Source organism: Papio anubis, chromosome 10 (genome assembly GCF_008728515.1).
Source record: "Papio anubis isolate 15944 chromosome 10, Panubis1.0, whole genome shotgun sequence".
Taxonomy (NCBI): Eukaryota; Metazoa; Chordata; class Mammalia; order Primates; family Cercopithecidae; genus Papio; species Papio anubis.
In genome coordinates this window covers 1863663-1870221 of record NC_044985.1, presented here as the reverse complement: position 1 = coordinate 1870221, position 6559 = coordinate 1863663, and the positions used below count along the sequence as shown (strand labels likewise).

The 6559-nt window shown below is 42.9% G+C and overlaps 1 pseudogene; it reads right to left on the bottom strand.

The window, feature by feature from the left end:
- Window positions 1-3177: 3177 nt before the first annotated feature.
- On the bottom strand, window positions 3178-3556 carry LOC101012548 (annotated as a pseudogene).
- Window positions 3557-6559: the final 3003 nt, after the last annotated feature.

Genomic DNA, 6559 nt, shown 5'->3' with positions numbered 1-6559 from the left:
TTTTTTGAGATGGAGTCTTGCTCTGTGGCCCAGGCTGGAATGCTGTGGCACGATCTTGGGTCACTGCAATCTCTGCCTTGCAGGTTCAAGCAATTCTCCCGCCTCAGCCTCTCGAGTAGCTGGGACTACTGGCACCCACCATCATGCCCGCCTATTTTTGTAGAGACGGCCTTTCACCATGTTGGCCAAGCTGGTCTTGAACTCCTGACCTCAAGTGATCCGCCCACCTCGGCCTCCCAAAGTGCTGGGATTACAGGTGTGAGCCACCACGCCTGGCCCTCCCTCCATTCCCATGGCCGTCGGGGTTACTGCACCAAGCTGCTCTTCCCAGACCAAACCCTTGAGGCCTTTGCGTGATTACCTGTGCACCTGAGGGCCGTATCTGAGACCCACTCCCACTCCAGGAAACAGCAGTCCCCGTTCACCCGACACAGGTCCCTCTGTCCTTGCCACTTCTGTTTCCCTCTGTTCACCCGTCCCAGCCTCCTTCTGGGGCTACCTCTGCATCTCTCACTCCTCCCATGGTGGGCAGGGCTCCTCTGTGCCCACCAGCCCTGGAACCACTGCAATGGAAGAAAACCCCCAGCTTCCGAATTCCCTAGGCATCCAGACTTGTAGCCATGCCCCTAAACAACTGGCTTTAATTGCTCCCAGTGGTGAGAAGTACATTCAATTCATCACTAAGCGGAGTATCATGAAACTTTATATAACAAATGGAAACGGTAAGGATTTGGAATATTAGTGGACTTCAACATGCAAATCTGCAAGTTGTCATGTCTTTCCTCACACAGGCTTTTAGCATTTTCAGCAAGTGAATTTTTCTCCTTGAACTTCATTTGCTCTGTCCTGCCTTTGACAGAGTTTGTTCTGTGCTTTGTAAAAAAGATATAACTCCGTTTAGTGACCCAACGGCTCCTGGTTTAATTCCAGGCAGGTTTCGTTCCCCTGTACACCTTGAAGTAGTCTTAGTTTCATAGTTAAATTCCACTAAGGTCTGTGGTCTGGCACAGGTTAGCATGGACAGCTCTTCCTACCACCAGAGATGCTGTGGGTCAGCTTGGGGAACTTTCTCATGGTGGTTTTTTAATATCATACCCAGAACCATCAAAACCTTGACTTAGACCCGCTTCTAGTAAAACTGGTGACAAGTCTGAAGTCTGAACTCTTTTTTAAAAACATGAAATCTCTTTTTTTCTCCTTCCAGCTTATTTGTTTTTCTCTCTAGGACCAATTTACAGTCTATCAGCCGTGCGTGAGCACCTGTTTCACCACATATACAAACCCCTCCAAGACTATAAGGATATCATTAAGCTTTACATCACTGTCAGGTAGGGGGTAAACATAGTTTTGTACATATGTTGCTTTTTTGTTTCTCATGAGGTTCAATGTTTTACATGGGTAAGTTGTTAGAACATATTTCTTCAGGATGAGGCATTTGTCTCCCGGTGAGACATCTTGGTCTAATGCTGACTCTGGGGACATTTGGCTGTCGACTGTGAGGGTGGCTATCTACATGTGGAGTGGAGGCGTCCTGGCCTTGGATTGAGGAGAACAAAGTCAACTTCTCACCTCACTTGTTTCTGACTTTTGTGACCTTGGACAAGTTTAACTTTTATCTCTCCCAGTGTTAGTTTTCTTGTCTGTAAGTGACAGCAGTGATGCTGTCTTAGTTGGCTTGGGCTCCCATAACAAAATACCGTAGATTGTGTGGTTGAAACAACAAAGTGTATTTTCTCACAGTTTTGGAGGCTGGAAGTCTCAGAGCAGGCTATGGCACGGCTGGATTCTGGTGAGGGCTCTCTTGCTGGCTTGTAGAGTGTTACCTTCTCACTGTGAGCTCACATAGCCTTTCCTCAGTATATGTGCAGAGCTCTCTCTCTTCCTCTTCTTTTTTCTAAATAAATTATATAATTTGGAAGACCAAGTGCAGAATCTTCCTCTTCTTAGAAGGCCACCAATCCTATCCAATTAGGAACCCATCCTAATGACCTCATTTAACCTTAATTACCTCTTATAAGTCCTGTCTAGGAATAGAGTCATATTGGGGTTTATGGCTTCAGTATATGAGTTTGGGGGATGGGGAGACAATTCAGTCCGTAGTAAACACTTTCTCAAAGAGTAGTTACAAGGTTTGTAAGAGACGATGTAGGTAAAAGTAGTTTCAGTTGCATGCGGCTAAACGCGGTTTAGTATCCCTTCAGAGTCCTCTGCAGAAGAGGCACCTGATAAATATCATTTATTTGGTCTTAACCTAAGGTGTTATTCTTTATATAGTGCCTTCCCACGGAATGATTGATATCATGTTTATCATTTTGCAGCACAGTTTATTTCTTATAGGGTCACGGCTAACAAGAAACATGGGAAAAATGACCCTCACTAATACAGTCATTAAAATCAGGAAATGTAATTTCAATTTTCTTTCTTTTTGGGGGCCTATTAGGTTAACAATGCTTTTAAAAATATATTGCAAATGTGAGTGCTATAAGACAGGAATTTCCATATTATGTTGGGATTATAAATTGGCATGATCCTGAACAGCAATTTAGCAATGTGTATTTAAGAATCTTAGAAAATGTTTTTCACTTTTGATTTAGTATTTCCACTTCATGAAGTCTATCCTTAGGAAATAATATTTGAACAAAGATTTATGTGCAAAGATGTGTGAACTGCATGATCTATAATGCATAAAATGAAAATGGGAATCAATTGAAATAGTCAATAACGAATAACTACATAATTATCAATATATCCATAAATTATACATCCATAAAAAATGTTTCTAGGTATATTTATCTAAATATATATATATCATATGACACCTAAATTTATTTTATATATGATACATGATGTGAGATATAGGTATATATGAATATGAATGTATGATATACATCTAAAAAGAATAGGAGATACTAGGAGTTACTTTAATTTTGTCTTTATATTTCTCGTTTCATACATTTCTATGAAGAACATTGTAATAGTTTCATACGTAGAAAAAAACGGGCTAATTTTTCTTAGCCAGGTGTTCATTGGTCCTTCTTTGATTGTTCAAAATACCTCCATTTATCTTCTTCTAGCATCACTCATTTTCATTGGTTTATTTGCAAGATGAAACAGTGTCCAGCACTGACGACTCCTGGAAAAGATATGCCTAAAAGCTGTTGTCTCCCCTTGGAAAGTTTACTTGGAGCTGGTGTACTTGGTGCCCTCCGACATGGTGTGCTTGGCCACGTCTCTGGGCAGCAGCAGGCACAGGGCCGTCTGGATCTGCCTGGAGGTGATGGTCCACCTTGTGTTGTAATGTGCCAGGCGAAAGCCTCACCCACAATACGCTTTATGTCGACATCTTTATGTCGTTAACGAAAGAATTCATGATGCCCATGGCCTTGGAAGAGATGCCGGTGTCGGGGTGGACCTGCTTCAGCACCTTGTATGCTTACACAGAGTAACTCTCCTTGCGGCTGCACTTGTGCTTCTTGCCATCTTTCTTCTGCGTCTTGGTCACCGCCTTCTTGGAGCCCTTCCTCGGGGCGGGAGCAGACTTGGCTGGCTCAGGCATCTTAAAACACCAGAAATGTGTCAAAAAAAAAAAAAAATCTTATTACTTTCAAATAAGGACAGCTTCAGCTAATAGCTGACAGTGGACTTCTGACCAGAAATTTTATCTTAAGATCTCTTTTATATACTAATTGAATAAATATCACATATGGTTGTTGGTGCTTTACTAGCGATTTTGAACACGATTGATGAGTGTGCTTTCTTGAGCTGGTTAAACATGACTTTCTGCTGTTTTATTTTTGTTGTTGTTTTGTTTTTTGTGTTTTTTTAGATGTGGTCTTGCTCTGTTGCCCGGGATGGAGGGCAGTGGCGCCATCTCAGCTCACTGCAACCTTCGCCTCCCGGATTCAAGTGATTCTCCTGCCTCAGCCTCCCAAGTAGTTGGAATTATAGGCGCACGTTGCCACACCCAGCTAATTTTTTGTATTTTTGGTAGAGATGGGGTTTCACTGTGTTGCCCAGGCTGGTCTAGAACCCCTGAGTTCAGGCAATCCACCCGTCTTGACCTCCCAAAGTGCTGGGATTACAGGCGTGAACCACCATGCCCAGACTGCTGTTTTACTTTTAATAACACTTTTTATCTTTTAGCAAGCCCCTTAATTCACCTTTAGTCAAAACCTCCTGTCAAACCCTTATTGCCACACTGGAATCTTCTAGAAAAAAGTGTCCTTGGGAGAAGAAGAGGGGTACCTATAAAAGTCAGAGGGAGTGAAGCATGGTGATAATGATGGTGGTTGGTGGTGATAGTGGTGATGGTGGTGGTGGGAGATGATGATAGTGATGTTGATGGTGGTGGAGGTGGTAGTGATGATGGTGGTGGTGGTCCTGATGGTGTGGTGATAGTGGTGGTGGTGATAGTGATGAGTGGTGGTGATGGTGATGGTGGTGGTGGTGGTCTTGATGGTAGTGGTGATGGTGGTGGCGGTGGTGATGGTGATGGTGGTGGTGATGGTGGTAGGTAATTGGTGGTGGTATTTGATAGTGATGAGTAGTGTTAGGCGATGGTGATGGTGGTGGTGGTGTAGTGTTGATGGTGGTGGTGATGGTGATGGTGGTGGTGATGGTGATGATGGTGGTGGTGGTCCTGATGGTGGTGGTGATAGTGGTGATGGTGGTAGTGATGGTGGTGGTGATGGTGAAAATTGGTGGTGGTGAGGTGGTCCTGGTGTGGTGGTGGTGGGGATGATGATGATGGTGATGGTGGTGATGTGGTGGTGATGATGGTTGTGGTGGTAGTAATGGTGGTGTTGGTGGTGGTGATCATCATGATGGTAGTGGTGTGGTCATGGTAGTGGAGATGATGATCCTCGTAATAAATGTCAGAATAATAAATATTACTAATCGTTATAAGTAAATAAATAAATGTCATTACTAGTAGTAAGATGTAATGTGAAATGTAAATAAAGTAAGTAAGTAGTAGTAAGCAAGTAAATTAGTAAGTAGTAATCGTTATAATGCTCGTAAATAAAAATGGTGTCGAGTGAGTAGATATAGTAATGAAGTAAGTGCTAGTACTAGTGAGTAGTAAATGAAGTAAAATGAAAGTAAGTAATGTAGTAGTAGTAAAAAATAAAGTAAAATGAGTAGTGAAAATTGGGAAATAATAATAGTACTAGTGATAGGTAGTATTTAGTAAAAACAGTAAGTGAGTAGTAGTGATAGTGAGGTAGTACAAATGAGTGAAAGTAGTGAGTAGTGAGTAGATGATAGAGTGATAAAATTAGCAGTGTAATCATCGTCGTGTCGTAATGTCGTAATGTCATCGTCCATAAATAAATATCGTAATAAATGCGTGTCATAATGTCGTAATAAATAATGCATGTCGTAATAATAAATAAATGCGTGTCATCGTAAATGCATATCGTAATGTCATGTCATGTCGTAAATAAGTAAAATGAAAATAAAGTAATAATAAATAAATAAAATGTCATGTCGTAAATGTCGTAAAACCGTCGTAATGTCGTAATATCGTAAATGTAATCGTAATGCGTACTAATAATAAATAATACAATGTCAAAATAATGTCATCATGTCGTAAATAAAATGCGTAAATAAATGTCATCATGTCGTCGCGAAAATCATCGTCATCGTGATGATGGTGATAGTGGTGGTGTTGGTAGCAGTGGTGATGGTGGTGGTGATGATGGTGATGGTGGTAGTGGTGGTGATGGTGATGGTGGTGGTGATGATGGTGATGGTCGTAGCGGTGGTGATGGTGATGGTGTGGTGGTGATGGTGTTGGTGGTGGTGGTGATGGTGAGGTGGTGGTGGTGATGATGGTGGTATGAGTGATGGTGAGGTGGTGGTGAATGGTGGTGATGGTGAATGGTGGTGGTGATGGTGGTGATGGTGGTGAGTGATGGGGTGGTGGTGATGGTGATGAGGTGGTGGTGATGGGTGGTGATGGGTGGTGGTGATGGTGGTGGTGATGGTGATGGATGGTGGTGATGGTGATGGAGTGAAGTGGTGATGAGTGTGAGTGATGGTGATGGTAATTGGTGATGATGGTATAATTAGTAGTGGTGGTGATGGTGATGGTGGTGGTGATGGTGGTGTTGGTGGTGGTGATGGTGATGGTGGTGGTGGTGGTGATGATGGTGGTGGTGGTGATGGTGATGGTGGTGCTGGTGGAAATGATGGTGCTGGTGCTGGTGGTGGTGATAGTGTGGTAGTAGCAGTGGTGGTAGTGGTGAGTTGGTGGTGGAAATAATGATGATAGTGCTGGTGATGGTGGTGTTAGTGGTGGTGGTGGGGATGATGCTGGTGGTGGTGATGATGGTGGTGGTGGTAGTTTGTTATAAGCAGGGGCATACGTAGCTGGTTCTTCATCCTTCACCTCTTCCCTTCCCACTTTTGCAGTTACATGATATCTGAGGAGGCAGCAATCATCCTGAAATCTTGAGGTAGCAAGGACAATACTTAAAAATGATTTGCTAAAGGAGGCCAAGTGCAGTGATGACAACCTGGTCCCTAGATGCCACAGATGAATGGTTGAGCCAATGCC